The sequence below is a fragment of the Quercus robur genome, chromosome 9, assembly GCF_932294415.1.
Source record: "Quercus robur chromosome 9, dhQueRobu3.1, whole genome shotgun sequence".
Taxonomy (NCBI): Eukaryota; Viridiplantae; Streptophyta; class Magnoliopsida; order Fagales; family Fagaceae; genus Quercus; species Quercus robur.
The window spans coordinates 51,820,370-51,841,919 of record NC_065542.1 but is presented as its reverse complement, the minus strand read 5'-3'; positions in this window follow the sequence as shown (position 1 = coordinate 51,841,919).

Sequence of the window (21,550 nt, the reverse complement as noted above, 5' to 3'; positions counted from 1 at the left end):
ACAAGGGCAATAGATCTAAACCTACTCCCCCTTTTTGTTATGCAATATTGCTAAAGGCAACCATTAAGGATTAGAGGGTGGAGGAGGTGGAAAAGCACTCCTATACTCAGCAAAGTCAGCTCTCAAGACAGCAACCTCAATAATTAGCTCATCAATAAGTTGTCCATGAGCTGCCTGAGTAGTCATAAAAGTCTCCATCATGGCTCGGGGTGAGAGGGGAGGAGTAACAGTAGGATCATTAATCTCAACATTAGCAACAGGATCCACAGCAGCCGTAGGACCCACATGAATCTCCTCAGTAGGGTCCATAGCAGTGGGCTAATCACTAGTAATAGGAGCAGTAGTAGAAGCTTCCACTCTAGGTCGCTTTGATGTACCAATGCTTGGTTCAACATTCTTCATCTGATCAGATTTCTTTCTACTAAAAGTGACTCCTATAGGGGCTGTGATATGGACTAACTCTATAGACGGAAAATTTTCTAACTCTAGATAGTTCAACACCCTATATATGAATACTGCAAAGAACAGCTTATGTGCTTTAGATTTACTCCTAAAGACCTCAACAATAGTTTGAATAAAAAGAAAAGAAAAGCACATAGAGCCATCTATAAGAAAATCATATAAAAAGACACATCTATCTGTAGGAATGGTGTGAATGTGAGAGATAGGAAAGATGTTATGACAGGCTATTCTAAAGAAAAGATAGTTAAGCTCAGTATACTCACTTGAGTTTAGCCTTGGTTCAAATCTCTAAGTAACTGATCTTCCACAAAGTAAAGACATCACATCATCTACAGGAGGAGACTCAGTGTATGGATATGTACTAGAGGTACATTAAGAGCCTCAAATACTACTTTCTTTGTTATTTGAAACTCTTCACCTCTAATCTAAGTACTTAAGTAGTGACCACCAAAATCATTAGAATTAATAAAGAGATTCGAGTAGAATTCTCTAATCAAGGTAGTAAGAGGGGGATGAGAATCATCACAAAGAGATAACCAGTTCCTAGACTCTAGACTCCTATGAATAGAAGGATCTAATTCATCTAAGACAATTTGTCTTTCTCCCCAAATAGACCTATACTGAGTTAAGCTTTCAAAAATTTCCTCATTTCTAGCTGAAGAAAACCTAACCCTAACAAATTGAGTAAGAGCAAAGGAGGATGCTGAGGTTTTCTTGGCTTTGGTTTTAAACTTTCTTCCAACCTTAGGAGCCATATCTATGAGCTAAAGAAAGGAGAAAAACAAAAACAAAATAAAACAAAAACCAAGGGCAAACTGCATCAGATAGAGTTAAAGCACAATATGAGAGAATTTTCAAAATCTATATGATTCATGATACATAGACACATATGATGCATGATCTAATGCACAAAATAGTTCAATTATATCACAATTTTGTAAACTGATCAAGAAAATCAGAATTTATACAAAATCCCCAATTTTGAAACCTTAATTTTCCAAAAATCCATATATTGATCAATTGAACATCACAATAGATATAAAACATGTTATAAGTACTCAATTAAACAATATCACAAGCCAATTTCACCAAATTGAACAAAATTTCCAAATTTCTCAAGAACACATAAACTCTAATTTTGAAATTTTGCAAAAATCATGAAAATTTTGAAATTAAAATAGATGAAATAGGTTTATATGATGCATGAACAAAAACTCATCCAACAAATTGATGAAAATGTATGTATGCATGTAATATAATCAAAAAGGAAGGGTAAAAAGGTCTTACTAGATGTTGAGAGAGAAAACCCTTGAAGCTTTGACTCAGAAAAGACAAAAAAAAAAAAAAAAAAAAAAAAAAAAAAAAAAAAAAAAAAAAAAGACTGAGAAGGAATCGAAAGGGATCGAAGAGGAAGAAAAAATTTTGAAGAACAATGTTATGATTCCTTTTTTATTTTTGAATAAAGATGATTTTCAATCAGTCAGAAGGAATCGAGCCAGGAATTGAAAATGCTTTAAAAACATGTCATATCAAAAGAAGAGTTTTGAACATTCAGCATGTTATCCAATCTGGAAGTTGAAGTCCAATCAAGTTGTTCTTTAGCAACAGATAATTTTGATTCTAAACAATAAATTTAGGGATATAAAACTTTTTTAATGTGTTAAATTCTTAATTTGTAGATTTTATTTTATCAAGATTCAAGAGCTGCACTTATCAATTTCTTTTAAGAAAAATTAATTAATTAAAAAAGATCAAGAGCTCTATATTGGGGAACATATTCAATTTCAGGTGTGTTAACAAATTCTATTAGTTTATAATCAAGTATATATATACATATTTTTTAATGTTCAATAGCATTTTTATAATCAATATAGGGGGTAAATTGCAAATTATACCCCTAAAGTTTGGAAGTGATTGGATTTTACACCGTGAAATTTCAGAATTTGGATTTTACCCCCTGAAGTTTGAAGGTGTTTGGATTTTACACCTTGATGTTTCAGAATTTGGATTTTACCCCCTATATTTTAGGGGTGTTTGGATTTTACTCCCTACAGTTTGGGGGTGTTTGGATTTTAAACCCTAACGTTTCAGAATTTTGAGGTGTAAAATCCCAACACCCCCAAACTTTAGGGGGGTAAAATCTAAATTTTGAAATATCATGATGTAAAATCTAAACACTCCAAACTTAATCCAAATTCTGAAACTTTAGGGAGTAAAATCCAAAAACCCCCAAACCTTAGGGGTGTAATTTGCAATTTACCCTAATAACAATTACTATACAAGACATTTTTTTCTTCATTTCATAACATATAACTATTTAATATATGTTTTAGCTATATAGTGTTATTTATAAATTCAATATCTGCAATTGTAGTAAAATAAACCAAGATTAAATCATATATCATACTCAATAAATTTCATGTGCATCGCACAGGTTAGCGACTAGTTAAATTGAATAATGATACACTGATGCAGTAGCTTATATACAACATAAAAGCTAACTTAACAACTATAACTACCTTCTAACAAACAGAAAGACTACAACTAATCACACACGTGCACAGCACATGCTTATTACTAGACTAATCTACATACAGTTTGACTAACACTATTAACAACTACAACACTACATGTCGTTTAGCCTGGTCTTTCTTCATTTTCTATGCTTTGCACGCTTCTAATTCTGATCTGGCTTCTTTATCCTTCAGCCTTGATCTGTGATATATACTCTCCCTCAAGATGGACATCAAGAGAATGAATATTGAAAATGCCCATCTTGACAAGTAGAGCTGAAAACTGAATTTGGATGCATAGAGAACATTGACATTAAAATATGAAAAAAGATCAAAAATTTCAAACCCAATTTTGCTTCCAAAAGAATCTAAATCATATACTCATATAACATTCAGGAAACTGAAAACACTGCTCCCTATATTTCCATATAGCAAACAAACTGAAACATGGTGGTTCTTTTTAATCTACTAATTCTCCCAAAGGTTAGCTCCCATTGAACCATCAAAGAAAAAGCTAATGTCTTTGGTTTTTTTTTTTTTTTTTCCTAAGTTTCCTGTATGAATAGCAATCCTAATATAATTTTGTTTTGTGGAAAAATCTCTTTCATTACTTTTTTTTTTCTTGGAATCTCTTTCATTACTACAGATAATAATCATAGAGTAATGTCCACGTATTTGTTTGCTTCATGCTACTATCACCAATCCATCTACCTTGTAAATTTGTAACTATTGGAATTATATGGTTAAAATGATTAAATTTATTATCTCCTAATAGTTTATACTTTTGGAAAAATCGATAATTTAATTGTAATGCTCTAGTGGTGGAGAAGCAACCTTCATCTCCACAATGCTAATCGTTATGGTTATTGGACCAAATGCAGCATATTATAATGACAAGTACCTCTAGGGCTAAGAAGCATGGACACATATACGGTTCGATGCATTACAACAAGTATCTCTAATTAATATAAATTTTTAGGTATATTTATATATTTTTATGTTTATTGTATTTTTTATAAATGGGTAATAATCCTCAAAATCTTTTTAAAAAAAATCTAAAATTAATTTAAAAACAAAAAATAAATGAAATGTAGCAGAATGACCTGACAAGGGCAAGTTTGGTATGTTGTAATAGATCATGTAATGGAATGGTAATTGAATGACTATTCCATAGTAATAGCCTAAAGATAATCATTATAAAAATGCAACTATTTGGCCACTAATGCTACGATTATATAGTGATATTAATCAAAAAATTATAATGAAACTATTAAGCTATTAAAATATTAAAGGAGCAAAATGCAAATTACACCCTTTAGGTTGGTCAATTGTGATTTTAGTCCTTTAATTTTCACTTTGATCATTTTAATCCTGTAAATTTTGTGAGAAACTGTGCCTCTAACCCAACTTTCAAATTTAAAAAAAAAAAATTTAAATTAGAAAAAGGTTTGGCATAACCCACTTGAATGGGTATAGTCGTGTTATCGCTTTTCAAGAAAAAGTGAAGGTTCTATTAATGTTATCATCCCCACTAGCTAGGTCAATATTTTTATAATGGAATAGCCACTTATTAAATTAGAAGTATAAGAAAAGTAAATTGAAAAGTACATCTCTTTGTTGATGAATTGAAATTGTACATGTAATACCCAAAAATTTTAAGGTCTAGCAATTCTTATCTTATAAATATGTATTTTGTTTTAAGAATTAAGCGGAGGGATCAAATTTTTATCAGCTTTTGAAATTGAGATGAAAATTCTAATATCTAAAGAAATAAGTTAAGAGAGGGGTATTTTGGTAATTGGAACTAGATCAAACCCAAATCACTTTCAACGTTAATAGACTTAATTCCTTCCCCTCCTTTTAGTTTTGATGTTACTTTGAGATCTCTCTCTCTCTCCTCCATTCACTAGTTCACCCTTGGGCTGTTCGCACCATTTTTCTTCCACCTACAATCTCGTTGTTTAGCTAACACCTCTGATCACTTTCTGCTCTAACTATTTGATCCATCTAAATCTACTAGAATTGAGAAAGGTTACATCTATAGTCTTGGTTTGCCCAAGTCTAGGTAATCACCCAAGCCTTTTTTCATTCTAAGGCTTTCTTAACTAATACAGTACACACCGAATTTATTTATGCATTTGAGGGATAAATTTGGAGTGTAACATGTTAATTTTTATGGGGTTTGATATAGTGTTCTTTTTTGATCAATTTATTGGATTGGGAATCCTATAGATTCAAGCATCTATTGGGTTGGGGATGGTTTAAGTGAATTTCTTAATAATAGAAGAGTTTAGGCTAAATGGATAAAAATTACTACAGTGAAGGAATGTGGGTCTGGACTAGTTGGACTCTAGGATGCCTAGTGAAATTAGTTACTCTATTGAATATATTTTGAGTATTCCTTGAATTGAGGTTTCTAGAGAGGAGTAAATTAAGTTTAGGTAAATATGCTTAAATTGGATTAAGTGGCTTTGTTTAAGTCTATGAATTAATTTGTGTATTGGATTGTAATAGGTTGAACTCCTAGTTTTGGTGTCCTTTTGGTATGGTTTTTGGAAGTAAGTAACCTTTCTCCTAATTCGTTTTATTTAACTTATTCTACTATATTTTAGCTACTATATTGTTTTACCATTGTTACAATTTTATTTCAACTATTTTAGCTACACTAATTTAAAGAAAAGAATAGCGAATCATCATAAATATATTTGATTACTATATATATGTATTTTGAATGAGATATACATTTATTTGAACTATGATGTTGGACAATTTGACTATGTTTTGATCTCTGGCACCCAACCAATGCCAATGGGGGTTATTCATTGGTACCAAAACTAGTTTCATCTAGGGCATCACGAGTCTGTCATGTTTCTAGACCCAGCTAATGGGGATATACATTAGCACTGAGCTAATTTCATCTAAATCTGATGTCCAGTCACGAGAATATAGCACGACCATAGCCATAAAAGATTGTTAAGAATATGAATTTGTTTAAGTATTGAATTATTTTAATTCTATGAAACTTCTTGTATTTATTTTGAAATCTACAGTATGTTATAACTTTTGATATATGTGAAATATTTGATCTTATGTATTATTGTTGAGGGCCATTTGTGAGAATCCTGGTGGAAAGAAGGAAATTCCAATAACAACGGCAGCAAAGAATTGGCAAAGCAGATAGCAAAACCATCAGGCCCAAGTGGCAGGAATAACGTATCACAGGCCCAAGAAATAAACAAATGGGCCTTGAAGAAGCAAATGGGCTTAGAGAAGCCCGGAAAGAGAGAAATATCATCCCATGGACAGTGTATGATGTAGAAAAGTGAGAAAGGGCCGCCACAGGCCCAAAGCAATGCAAACTAAGAAAGTAAGGGGTTTATGGCATGCCCATGAACCCCAAGGATGAGAATAAGGTTATTGGGCCAAGGAAGCCCAATGAAGTTAGTAAAAGCCCATGGGAATGCAGAATTAGCAAAAGGGTCAAGAAAGCCCAAAGAAAGCAAACGGGCCAAGGATGCCTAAGGAAAAGACAAAAGGGACATAGAAGCCCATAAATAAGAGAAAACCAGTGGACATACCAAGCCATTGGGGGAAAAAGTAAACGGCTAGCCTAAAGAGGCCCAGCAGGATTAAATCATTACAGTAGGAATAACAGAACAATATGGCAAGAAATAAAGGAAACCAAGGAGTGGGCCAAAGAAATGTAAAGCCCATCATCAAATAAAGCCCAGCTCCTGAGAGGAGTGAGAAAACAAAAAGCAGCCCACATAAAAGGTCAAAAAACACGGACGGCGAGCCTCTAGACCACAGCAGACGAATGGGCAATAGGCAGATTTTGGACACATATGGAATGAAGGCACGCGCAAGGCCCAGGCACCACCAGCCTGTACCCAGCCAATACAAAGCATGGTGAGGTCGGGAGGTCAGAGATTCAGAGGGCATGGTTTGGCGGTGGGGAGAGGGGAAAAATCTATTTTTGAGGTTCCGGCTCAGGCTCTTTCGAGGAGGTGTCCTGCTGGGATGGCTTACTACCCAAAAGAGGCAAGCTGAGTTGGAACCATTAGGTGAATGCCATGAGGGATAAGGAGAGAGAAATAACCCAGACCGTAGCAGGAAAGGGTGTCACGGCAGACTAGCAAACAAAATACTATTCCTTATCTGGTGGTGGGAGGGTGATACACAGACGAAACAGTGATAGTCGGCCAGTACACCCAGACCAGAGAAGGGGAGTTAAGGGCTAAAACAGTAAAAATCTGGTCATGAAAGCACTATAAAAGAGGGTCTCACCATGAACAAAAGGGGGGGACTTAGACGAAGAAATAGAAAACTTAAAAAAAAAAAAAAAAAAGCAAAGAAAGGAGTGAAAAAAAAAAAGGAAAGAAAACCACAAGAAAGAAAGAAAAAGTGAGAATTAGAATGGTAGGCATGCACCAGTAGATTGGTCCCTTCTCTCCCTCATGAAATCTGGTCCTTTGTAAAAAACCTCGAGAGCATCTGTGCAAAAAAACCACTCAGGCCCGTTTCCCTCAGGGCAGTTAATCTCCATGGCAGAACTCTTTTCCTAAGAGATTGACTGCGTTGAGAAGAAACGTTCTTCCCTTTGTGGCTTTGCTCTCGCAGATTGGATTTTGGTTGATTTTCCTAATATTCTGACTAACCCATGCGTATTAATATTTGATATCCTCTGTTATGTTCTTTCCCTTCTACAAAGAAAACGATTAATATTGCTGTTATAATTGAGTTCAAGGGCTGTTTGGTCATTTGCCCACTAAGTGGCTAGATTTTTTTTTTTTTTGTTTGTTTATTTTATTATTATTATGTTTGTCTGCCACGATTTGTCTGAAACAGTTCTGCCTACCGTGAACACATTCCTGACAGACCTGGCCTAGTTTGCGCACAAGCCGGACCAACTTAAACTGAAGCTGGACCGGTCCCAACTCTCTTATCCAGAAAACTTGGGCTTGGTGCAGCAGGAAGCAGCCCAACACTAGCACAACCCACCACCTTACAATTGGTGACTCCGCTGGGGAGTTGGGAAGTAGATAGGGGTAAAAGAAAAAAAAATAAAAAAAGAGCCCCTCGCAAACAATGCCACCAAAGTCCAAGACGACACAAAATATGAGTGCCGTACCCTCGCAAGCATAATCCAGGCCAACAACGTCCCACCAACAGCAACCTAACCAAACGAAAGGTGCCAATAGAACGGGGGCTGATCCTCAGCCACAGCCAAGAGTCCCCACGGATAATGTCAGCACTTTTATTGAAGTATTGCAATCATTGCAGCACTCGCAGCAATAAATGATGGAAGAGATCTGTCAACTAAAAGCCGACAAAACAAAGGAGAAAGGTAGCCAACATGACCCAGAGCATGTGGCAGACAGAGAAGAGATACTAGCAGGAGGTGTCCCATGGAATGCAGAACAACGCTTTATTACTATGGCTAAAGTAGCGGCTCTCCAAGAACAAGAGAGAGCCAGAACACCAAATGAGAGGTTTTACACACAAAGGCCTCCATACACTCTAAAAGTACTCAGCAAACCATATCCCGAGAGGTATGAGCCAAGGGCCTTTGCACAATACGATGGTAGGAAGGGAAGTGCAATTGAGCACGTGAGCAAATTTATTGATACCCTTGGCTCTTACGCAGCAGACGAAGACCTATGTCTGCGGGAATTTTCAAAGTCACTGTGTGACTGGGCATACACCTGGTACATCGGCTTAAAATCAGGATCGATCCCAACTTGGGATGACATGGTGGATGTATTTTGCACTAAGTACTTCCACGGAGAGGAAACAGTAACGCTCGTAACCCTGCAAGCAACCAAGTAAAGGAATGGCGAGGATTTGATGGAATACATCAAGCAGTTCAGGGACATAGTACTTGACTACTATGACCATTGTGAAGAGAGGACCTTAGTAGAAATGTGCATGACTAACATGATTCGGGAATTTAGAGCTATTCTGGAAAATCTAGAAATTTCCCAGTTTGCACAGCTATTGCAGAAAGCTAGGAAGACGACTCAGTCCATAAAACCCAGTTCAGACAAAAGGAACGCCTCGCAGGCTATGGCAGTGTCCACTGGAGAGCGGAGAAGGAAAACAGAAGGGAGGGAGTACAATACGCCCCCACCCATATCGTGTACTCCTAAGGAGCTAGATGTATTGCTAGACAAATGGATTGCGGACGGGATCTTTAAACCCAACCAGGTTTCCAGAGAACCCACGGAGGAAGAAAGAAGAGATCCTCGCTTCTACCGCCTGCACAACTATAACATTCCACCGCAGAATGCTGGGCGCTTCATAGGTTGGTGCACTGTAGGATTAAAGAAGGTACATTGGAGTTAACCCAGCAGGAAGTCCAAAGAAACCCACTCCCGAACCACAAGGGAAAGGGTATAGCAGCAGTGGTAATATGCGCAAACCCAAAAGAGGACGAGGAAAAGAACTTGGCCCTGCCTGCCACGGCGATTACCACTCTACAGCAGAATGCCAAGTTCAAAAATTTGTTTGACCAGTTAGGACTCACAGCAAAGGAAAGAAAGATAGCCACGGAGGCTTTGGTGAGTATCGCCTCTAGGGCAGGGGTAGAGTGCTTATCAACAAAAATGCCAAAAGACAAAGCTCTCCTACAAGAATCGACAGAGATCACGTTCAGCAGTGAGGATATAGAGGTGGGACACCCGGATCACAGGAGGCCTCTCTATTTGGTGGCATCCATAAATCAAATCCCCATCAAGAAGGCCTTGGTAGATACAAGTGCTTCCATAAACCTCATTCCGTTAAGCACCTTGCAAGCAGCAGGAATTTCAGAAAGAAGGATCCAAGGATGCCAGATGGAAGTAACGGGGTTTGGCTAAAGAGGCGAGTACACCGCAGGCCACATTCAGTTGTGGTTGAAAGTAGGTCCTATAGCTTCTTTAGCTTGTTTCTATGTGATCAGAACGGAAGTATCCTATCATGTGCTCTTAGGAAGGCCCTGGCTACACAAACACCAACTGGTCCCATCCACCTACCACCAATGTGTGAAAGGAAGATTGAATGGCAGGATGATACGTATAGCTGCAAACCCCTCGCCATTTGAGCAAGCAGGAGCTCACTTAGTGGAAACCATGTTTTACGACCAATGAGCTCCATCCGGGGAAAACTCGGTTTCAAAACCGCGAGGTACCTTCGTTCCTAGGTGGAAAGATGTCCAAGGCGACCCAGATCCCGATCTAAGGGAGCTACTGGTGCGAAAGAAGAAAAGAAAAGAAGCGCCTGCCGCAGAACCAGACGACACACCCCAATGCATCAAGGTCCGAGGCCTTGATGGCAGGATCGTGTATAAGTTATGAAGGCGCGTGGGGTCCACAAGTGAGACACTAGTGGACCCCACCCAAGAAGGGCAACACGGGAGTTTGGCGTGTTGTGTCGCTCAAGAAAGTTTGGGAAAGGAAGAAGAAAAGGATGGGGAAGTTGCAGCAGAAAAGGATACACAGGTTGTGGCAGAGGAAGAACTGGAAGAAGTTGACCTAGGGTCTAATTCACAAGAAACAAGACCTATCTCAATTAGTGCAAGCCTGACAGAAAAAGAGAAGCCAGAACTGATACTGTTGTTGAAAGAATTCAAAGACGTTTTCGCTTGGGACTATAGTGAAATGCCAGGATTGGATCCCGGGCTAGTTGCGCATACATTAAATGTAGACACAGAGGCAAAGCCAGTGGTCCAGCCTACCAGGATATTTCACACAGAAGTAGAAGGGCAGATAGTCAAAGAGGTGCAGAAATTGCTGGCCGCAGGATTCATCAGGCCTATTCAACATCCTCGCTGGCTATCTAACATAGTGCCAGTAAAGAAGAAGAACGGCTAGATAAGATGCTGTGTAGATTTCAGAAATCTCAACAAAGTCTATCCAAAGGACGAATTCCCATTGCCAAACATGGATTTACTAATAGATTCCGCGGTAGGAAGCGCCATGTTTTCGTTCATGGATGGTTTCAGCGGATACAATCAGATCAGGATGACACCAAAGGATGCAGAGAAAACTGCTTTCAGAACACCCATGGGCAATTTCTACTACACTGTGATGCCCTTCGGGTTAAAAAATGCAGACGCAACTTATCAATGAGCAATGACGGCCATATTTCACGATATGATGCACTAGGAGCTAGAGGACTATGTGGATGACATAGTGATTAAATCAAGGAGGGAAGAACACTTTTGCGTGTTAAAAAGGGTATTCAAAATATGCAAAGCTTTTAAGTTAAGAATGAATCCCCTCAAGTGCACATTTAGGGTGTCCTCTGGAAAATTCCTTGGTTTCCTAGTTCACAGCAGGGGGATAGACGTGGACCCGGCCAAAGCCACGGCCATAGCAACTATGGGACCTCCAATAATGATAAAGGAGTTGAAGAGTTTCTTAGGAAAAGTCTCATATATCCAAAGATTCATCCTTGGATTGGCATCAATCACTTCTGCCTTCACCAAGTTGCTCAAGAAAGGTTTTGAGTGGGGAGAAGTGCAGCAAACGGCCTTCAAAAGACTACAACAGATAATGATGAACCACCTCACGGTGCAGGCCCCTATCCATAAGAAACCATTGCTACTTTATTTGGCCACCAACTCGTATGCCATTGGTGCGCTAATCACCCAGGAGGATGAAGGTGGCATCGAGCAGCCAGTGTACTACATCAGTCGCGCTTTAAAAGATGCAGAGACTCATTATCCAAGGGCAGAAAGAACGTGCCTGACCATTGTATATGCTTCGCAGAGGTTGCGTCATTATTTCTTGGCCTATAAAGTATGGCTGATGACTAAGTCCCACGCCATCAAAGCTTTGTTACAACAACCGATCCTCTCTGGTAGGATATCCCAGTGGTTGCTACAATTGTCACAGTACGACTTGAGAATGGGGACACCTAGGGCGGTGAAAAGTCAGGCTATAGTAGATCTATTGGCACAGTTTCCAGGAGAGGAAGAATTCCTGCTAAATGATGAAGTTCTAGGGGAAGTAGCCATGGAAGAAGAAGTCGGAGAGCAGTGGATAATGAAATTTGATGGGTCTTCTACTACCCAGTCTAGAGGGGTGGGAGTAGTTTTGTATCATGAAGAAGACAAGGCAATGGCACTGTTATTCAAGCTAGAATTCCCTTGTTCAAACAACACGGCAGAGTACGAAGCCTACCTAACTGGGCTAGCCACGACTCTCAAAATGGGAGTCAAACATTTGAGGGTACTGGGAGATTTGAACCTGGTCGTCTACCAGGCCAAAGGAAGCTTTTCCTTAAAAGAACCCAGCCTAGTCCCATATAGAATAATGGCCCAAAGGATGGAAGAAAAATTCTCAACTTTCGAAATAGAGCATGCTCCGAGAAACGAAAACCGGTTTGCGGACGCGTTAGCTGCACTAGGGTCGCAAATAATCTTCAAAGGGGATAGCACCAGGATAGAAGTCAGCAAAAGGGAAGAATCCATCATTGAGGTGTTGAAGGAAAAGTTCTAGGAGGAACAGGGCGAAAGGGATTGGCGAATCCTCATAAGGGAAGCCTTGATAAAAGGAGAAGATGCTGCAGAATTAAAAATACTAAAAGATTACACCTTGGTGGGAGAAGGGCTGTACCGCAGGATGCCAGGTGAGGTCTTATCCAGATGCGAAGGGCAGGAGGAAGCCCAAAGAAAATTGAAAGAAGTACACGACAAGACTTGCGAGTCTTACGAGGAAGTCAGCCTTTACCGGAGACTTCAAAGGGCAGGCTTCTATTGGCCAAATATGGGTAAAGATGCAGATCAAGTCCAAACCCAGTGTGGGACCTGCCAGCTTGTGGCAGACAGGGAGGAAAGTTACGCTGTATTCGTCAGCGAGGACTAGAGGAGCCTTTTCATGCAGTACCTAGCAGAAGGCATCCTGCCACAAAAGCACATTGAAAGATACAAGCTTAAGAGGTTGGCAACACGTTACTTCTTGCATAACATGGTCCTTTTCAAAAAAGGATATGATGGGGACCCTTTGAGATGTTTGGGCCCTGAAGAAGCGAAAGAGATGATAAAAGAAGTACATTCAGGGGAATGTGGTGAACATCAGGGGAAGAAAAAGCTTTACAGGTGCCTGCTGCAGATGGGCTACTACTGGCCAACTATGAAAAGAGATGCGGCAATTGCCAATATGATTCATACCCATCCGTAGAATTTATATAGCATGGTCACCCCATGGCCCTTCCACACTTGGGGGCTAGATTTAGTAGGGCCAGTTAATCTACCATCACGTGAATACATATGGATACTAGTGGCTATAGAGTATTTTACTAAGTGGGCAGAAGCAGTGCCACTCCGTAAGGCCACGGGAGGAGTAGTGGCAAATTTCATCAAAGAAAATATAATTGTAAGGTTTGGGGTGCCTCACAGGATCATTAGTGACAATGGCACACCATTTGTTAACAGTGACGTGAGAAAGATGCTAGAGTTCTACTAGGTCAATCACCACCGGTCATCGCCGTATTACCCTTAAGGGAATGGGCAAGCAGAGGCAACGAACAAGACTCTCATCAAGATTATCAGTAAAATGAGCCAAGAGTATACGGGAGGATGGGGGACGCACCTGCCAAATGCTCTTTGGGCTTATAGAAAATCACCAAAAGTCAGCGACGGGCTTTTCACCCTTTTCCTTAGTCTACAAAACTGAGGTAGTAAGCCCGGCAGAAATAATGACACCGTTCCTGAGGGTCATGCAAACGCGAGAAAAGGAAAAGGAGGAAGAAGTCTTTGCGGCAGAAAGGTGCGAAGACCTAGAAGGGCTTGATGAAAAGAGAGAAAAGGCCCAGGAACAAAGGACAACTTGTGCTAAAAGTGACAGACTATGTCAGGTGAGGCCTGACAAGACCATCTAAGTTTGCCCCAAAGTGGGAGGGACCCCTTGTGATAAGGGAAGCACATCAAAATGGGTATTACCGCCTAACTCAAATGGATGGCAGAGACTTAATGGATCCCATCAATGGGAAATGGCTGAAACGTTACTATGCCTAGGGAAAAAGGTTACGTGGTTGTCCCTTTCTTTTGCTAAAAAAACCTTTTATATTTCTTTCACTTTTTTTTTTTTTTTTTCCTTCAAGTGATTATGTCACAGAAAAATTTTGTAACGTGCTTTCATGAATATGTAATGAAAAAGTACGAAATATTAGCACCATGTCATAGCAATAGTAAAAGTAGTAGCAAAGTGTAGCATCATGATTACAAACCCAAACTGCGGCAAACACACGCCAAATAAATACTATAGGTAACATATAATTGTCCTGAATGACATAACAAAAGAAGGAAAGCAAAGAAAAAGGGAAGGGAACTGCATCATCATCAATGGAGTCCGGAAATGAGAGTCTGGTCCCCAAAACGACTAGGCCCACCATTGCCAAAAAGAAGGCGCTCGCGACGACCCTCCAAGTCCGCGACCTCCTTCTTCAGAATCTCGATCTGGGCATCTATAGCATCAACGGCTAGCTGAACTCTCCTCATAAAAAGGGCTCGGGCAACGTCACGGAGGTGATCTAGAATGAACCCCACAGCAAAACCCACGCTGATAAGTTCCTGAATCACGGCCCTCCACTGCAGGATCCTCTCGGTAGAGACAGTATCAACAAAGCTGTGCTCAATGTCGTTCAACACGCATCCCAACATCTTCAATAAATGCTCCCTAGCAGAACGACCAAGACGGAATTCTTGCATAAAATTGCCACGGCTGCTGTAGATCATCACCAAATGAGAAATGCAATCCTCGGGAACTCGGAAACCATAAAAATCCACGTAAAGAGGACCAGAAGCCCAAAAGTCTGTCGGGCCAAGGTCGTTAATCTCTGGCTGGTCAAAGTAGGCAAAGAAGGTTGCAACATCATTCGCAGGGTCTAGGACGACGGCAGAACTGCTACCCACCTCAAACTGAGAAGGGGCAGTAGGAAGTGGACCTATAAAGATGAGGAGTTGTCTTCCTTTTGCTGCCTTGGGTTTTGTTGGGCAAGGAAGCACCTGTAGGTGGCAGTGGGGTGGCAGGCTTGGATTTGCTAGCAGATTTAAGCTTGGCAGAAGCTTTCTTACTTGGTACAGAGATGTTTGTTACTTTGACCTTTTTCTCCCAACCGGGAAGATAATCGCCAGCATGCCAGTACCATCCCTTTTTCTCTGCATCCCATTCGAAGATAGCTGACCGGTTCTGTCTCTTGGCATACGCCAGAGCAGATTTGGAAGGAAGAAGTAAGCGAGGGTTAATCGAGATGACCATGCTGAGCCCATCAGGGGGAATAAAAGAGAAGCTATGGCTACCCACTAGCTCGTCCACGAATGTAGTCATCACCGCTTGCCAATAACCATGCATGGGAGGAGTACAGAGGCCCTCCCTTAGTGAACCAGGAACTGTAACGGCATTGAAATGCTGCCTCTAAAATTCAAAGGCAGTATGCCGCAGAAAAGGGCGGACTGAAGTAGGAGATTCCATAAGGAAGGAAATGTCATCGAGGATATCCTGATCTAACCCAAACTGCTTTCTTACTCGGTTAGCAGGATAGTGAACGAACCTAATACCCTTGTCGGCTAAGTAAGGCAGCCATCCAGCATTAGTGGCCGCTAGATAAATGATCCCCGTTTCATCAAAACCAACCAAGGGGGTAGTAGTTGCAACAGTATCAACAAATGAACCCATGGAAAAATCTATGCATGTATAATTTGCACCCAAATTTCTATAAGCCCTCCAAGAAAAACCGACACCTTCATCAAAAGACTCAACAATAGAATAACCAATGGGCTTCAAGCCAAACCAGTGGAAAATCAGACTCAAACTTACCGCAAAAGTTAGTAATTATCCTCGAACATGTTTGGTACCTATCTCTAGGAAACAAGCAAGTCTACACTTTGCTAAGTATTGAGCACAACTCTTAAATAACAACTGCTGCAGTATGGTACAGTGGACGAAAGAGGTAACTATATGGCAGGATCCCGCCTGACTCTCGTCACTACGCAGGATGTCTAATTGGACATACAGATGCCCCAAGAACATGGGGGCCAACGGCAGGCTCACCCTAGTAGATATTTTGATGGCTAAACGAAAGTACAAAGGCTTTATGGCATAATGAGGGTGGGACCCAAAAACAAATTTATAAAGCCAAAATGCAACAAAAGCCACACGGCGAGCAGCTACAGAAAACTTAAAAGAAGAACTAACCCAATATGACAGTTTGGCGTTTCCAGCCATCCCCTTCCTCAGTTCGGCCTCAATAGCCTCTTCTTCCGGAGAAAACTCTAGAGTGGCAGGATCGACATCACCGAGAATAGGCAGAAGTAACTGATTGGCCACGTCTTCAAAGGTAACAATGAGTTCACCACACGAGAAAAAGAAGGTGTGGGTGGTGGTACACCACCGTCGGACCAAATGTCGGAGGTTGTAGAGGTCCCGGAAGTTTGACAGGCAACAAGATGAGACAATGGCTTTCAAGACACCGGCTCATTGCAACAACCCCATGAAGCCCGCATCAGATAACTCACTATCAACCCATTCTCTCTAACCCAAGGCAGTGCCATACCCAAATTCGAAATGAATGGGTACGGGAAGTGAGATGCCTTGGCGAATGGCTAGATCAGGGATTGAGGATGCTAACGGAGCCCAAGAGATGTCGGGGTTTCGCCGGCCAAGGGCGAGCCATACGCGACCGGGCGACGGTGGCGCATAGTCACCAAGGACTTTTCGTACCACGAATCGATTAAAGGGGCGCATTCATTGTTAGGGTCGTGCTGTGTCTCTTCCCCAGCGGATTGCTTCGACTTAGAGCGTTCCGTCTCCTCGCCTACATCAGGAACGACAAGAGAGTCGGAAGTGATTGCCTTCCCTTTACGGCAGGAAGAGCCTTGGCTTTTCACCGGTAACATGGTATGAGGACTGAGTCGGAGAAGATGGGTACGGGTGTTTGAAAAGGAAAAGATAGTGAAGAGTAGGAGACGGAGAGTATGTGTTCTTGGAAAAGAAGGAGTTTGTGTTTAAAGTGCAGAAGGATTCCTCTTTAAATACCCAGGTCATTAATAACAACACGAAGGAAGACAACGGGTCAACCACCAGAATGGGATGAAATTAATGAAACGGCGGCTATGCTTAGAGAATAACTGCCAAACTGGGAAATTCAAAGAGACAACCCTGTTCACAGCAGGAAAGAAAGAAAAAATGTATATAAAATAATATATATGAGGAGGGGTCCACTGCTTAAAAAGGCCCGCGAAGAAAGAAGAAAAGGAAGAGAAGGGAGAGGACAAAAACGTCTTTTCATTCACATATGAACCGTAGGAACGTTTCATATGTTCAGGGGGCTAAATGTTGAGGGCCATTTGTGAGAATCCATGTGGAAAGAAGGAAAGCCCAATAACAAGGGCAGCAAAGAATTGGCAAAGCAGACAGCAAAACCATCAGGCCCAAACGGCAGGAATAACGTATCACAAGCCCAAGAAATAAACAAATGGGCTTTGAAGAAGCAAGTGAGCTTAGAGAAGCCTGGAAAGAGAGAAATATCATCCCATGGGCTGTGTATGATGTAGAAAAGTGAGAAAGGGCTGCCGCAGGCCCAAAGTAATGCAAACTAAGAAAGTAAGGGGTTTATGGCAAGCCCATGAACCCCAAGGATGAGAACAAGGTTATTGGACCAGGGAAGCCCAATGAAGTTAGTAAAAGCCCATGGGAATGTAGAATTAGCAAAAGGGCCGAGGAAGCCCAAAGAAAGCAAACGGGCCAAGGACGCCCAAGGAAAAGACAAAAGGGACATAAGAGCCCATAAATAAGAGAAAACCAGTGGACATACCAAGCCATTAGGGGAAAAAGTAAATGGCTGACCTAAAGAGGCCCAGCAAGATTAAATCATTAGAGCAGGAATAATAGAACAATATGGCAAGAAATAAAGGAAACCAAGGAGTGGGTTAAAGAAATGTAAGACCCATCATCAAATAAAGCCTAGCTCCTGAGAGGAGTGGGAAAACAAAAAGCAGCCCACATAAAAGGTCAAAAAACACGGACGGCGGGCCTCTAGACCACGGCAGACAAATGGGCAACAGACAGATTTTGGACACATATGAAATGAAGGCACTCACAAGGCCCAGGCACCACCAGCCTGTACCTAGCCAATATAGAGCATGGTGAGGTCGGGGGGTCAGAGATGTAGAGGGCATGGTTTGGTGGTGGGGAGAGGGGAAAAATCTATTTTTGAGGTTCCGGCTGAGGCTCTTTCAGGGAGGTGTCCTGCTGGGATGGCTTACTACCTAAAAGAGGCAAGCTAAGTTGGAACCATTAGGTGCATGCCATGAGGGATAGGGAGAGAGAAATAACCCAGACCGTAGCAGGAAAGGGTGCCACGGTAGACTAGCAAACAAAATACTCTTCCTTGTCTGGTGATGGGAGGGTGATACACAGACGGAACAGTGACGGTCGGCCAGTACACCCAGACCAGACAAAGGGAGTTAAGGGCTAAAATAGTAAAAATTTGGTCATGACAAGCACTATAAAAGGAAGGTCTCGTTGTGAACAAAAGGGGGGGACTTGGATGAAGAAATAGAAAACTTAAAAAAAAAAAAAAAAAAAAAAAAAAAAAAAAAAAAAGAAGAAGAAAGAAACAGCAAAGAAAGGAGTGACAAAAAAAAAAAAAGAAGGAAAGAAAACCACAAGAAAGAAAGAAAAAGTGAGAATTAGAACGATAGGCATGCACCGGTAGATTGGTCCCTTCTCTCCCTCATGAAATCTGGTCCTCTGTAAAAAACCTCGAAAGCATCTGTGCAAAAAAACCACTCAGGCCCGTTTCCCTCAGGGCAGTTAATCTCCACGGCAGGACTCTTTTCCTGAGAGATTGACTGCATTGAGAAGGAACGTTCTTCCCTTTGTGGCTCTGCTCCCGCGAATTGGATTTTGGTTGATTTCCCTTATATTCTGACTAACCCATGCGTATTAATATTTGATATCCTCTGTTATGTTCTTTCCCTTCCGCAAAGAAAACGATTATTATTGCTGTTGTAATTGAGTTCAATGGCTATTTGGTCATTTCCCCACTAAGTGGCTAGATTTTTTTTTTTTTTGTTTATTTTATTATTATTATGTCTGTCTGCCACGATTTACCTGAAACAGTTCTGCCTGCCGTGAACACGTTCCTGACAGACCTGGCCTAGTTTGCGCACAAACCGAACCAACTTAAGCTGAAGCTAGACCGGTCCCAACTCTCTTATCCAGAAAATTTGGGTTTGGTGCAGCAGGAAGCAACCCAACACTAGCACAGCCCACCACCTTACAATTATTTTGTCAATTTGTATGCTTGTTTCAACTAATTAGGATTTAGTTAACTATTGAGTTGTTAACTCACCCCCTACCCCCTTTTTTCCATCCAGATTCAGATAATGAAGAATAGCAAGTTTTGGGGCTTTTTTTAAGGGTGTATGCATGCAAAAAGATTAGAAATGTTTGGAATAAGATGATTTTGTAATAACTAGTATATCTTTTGTTTAATGGTCATGAGATTTGGATTGTTGTTTCTATTGATACTTTGGAGATCTTTTGACAATTACATTATTGAGGATATTTTTGGATATATTGATGAAATTTTCTTTGAGGATAATTTTTAGATTGCTAAGAAGGCCTTGCATATTTGTAGGGGAAAACTTTATAAGCGTGCGGCCGTTATCATGTGCCTATCTTTATGATCGGGTTTGGGGCATAACAGTATGTCTTTGTGAAGTAACTAAATATAACATGTCTTTGGTCCTAAATAGAATATAAGACAAAAGTACGTTACTTTGAATATGATAGGATACTATGCTTTGGCATTGTATTTTACTTACAAATACTATATAACATTGCATTGTACTTGGTGTATCATTGTATCTGATTGTGTTGAGTTGGTAGGTTCAAATAGTTAGTTGGTTTAGTATTTAGTTAGGGATAAGGCATAAAAGGCCACATTGTATTGAGGCAAAAAGAAATCAAATTATTCTTCATCAGATTCTCTCTCTCTCTCTCTCTCTCTCTCTCTCTCTCTCTCTCTCTCTCTCTCTCTCTCTCTCTCTCTCTCTCTCTCTCTCTCTCTCTCTCTCTCTCTCTGGAGGTCTAGGCCCCCTTGAAGTGGCCTATAATTCTTTCCACCATATCCATTAGATGTTTATCAGAATCTTAGTTACATTCTTTAAAGATAAACTTACATGGAAAGGAATTGATCAAGAACATTTGATTTAAATTCGGAGGTTAGATTACAAGATTGGAAATGTGTTAGACACCTAACCTACCTGGTGAAACCTATTTTCTAGACTTTGGTGGCCAATGATCATATCACATCATTGAAATAGTTATAGCATCCAAGAACAAGTGAATGAAGAGTGTGACAATCATTGCCAAACAAGATAAAACTCTATTCTAGGCATGCAAAGATAGAACTAAAGAATTGAATTTGAAAACATGGTGAATCTGCGTGTGATGTGATAAACCCTAATCTAGAGAAGGTGAATATGTTATTTAAATTGAAAACCTCTTAACTTGCAAAGATTAAGAACAACCTAGATCTAACATGCTAGCAATCAAGAATATGTGAGGAACTAGAAATAAAAGCATGCTTGAATCTAAATAAACTATGGCATAATTAAGAGAAAGATTTAGAAACTTACATGTATGCACAACATTCTTGAGCACTCGAAGCAAGAAAGCTTTTTTGGAGCAGGATTCGTGAATATGAAGTTAGTAGCTTGAGACCAAAAGGCCCAAACTATCCCTTCTAGTGAATTAAGACCAGGAGGTCCAAGACACCAAAGGCACCTTCCTACCACTAACTCTAGAAAGTAAGGACAAGGTTCTCTAGAGGGGGACTCATGCATACTAGGAAGTTGGTAGCTTAAGACCAGGAGATCTAAATTGTCCCTTTTAGAGAATTGAGACTAGGAGGTCCAAGATACTAAATGCATCTTCCTATTACTAACTCTAGAGAGTAGGGACAGTGATCTCTTGAGGGGGACTTGTGAATATTAGGAAGTTGGTAGCTTGAGACCAAAAGGTCCAAACTATCACCTCTAGAGAATTGAGACCGGAGGTCCAAGATACCAAATGCATCTTCCTACTACTAACGCTAGAGAGAGAGAGAGAGAGAGAGAGAGAGAGATCAATTGACTAGGAAGCTCTAAGATTTTAGAGTGCTATGATATGATACTAGAGGAGGATATTTATGCTAGATGTTATGGGGGTTTATAATGAGAGCTTTTCCATGTGGGATTATGAAAATTTTAATTGAGAGTTTAGAGGGCTAGGGAGCAAGCAAAAGAGTTGAAAGTTCAGTTCTTCCTGTAACTTCCCTACAACTAACAAAGTCAACATCAAAAAATCATATCTCATTCATTTCTTAATGAAACAGGTCCATTCTTGTGCTTTAATTGAAACTTTGAATGTATAGTTTTCAGAAACATTAACCTCACCCAAAAATTCAAACTGGCATGAGAGATATTCCCGAAATAGTAAGCGAAATACATCTTTTTGAGAAGAATTTCAACCCAATTATTGTTAATAGCTCTCAATTTAACTCTCTTTTACCATAAATAAGCCCCATTAACTTTCTTCCTAAAT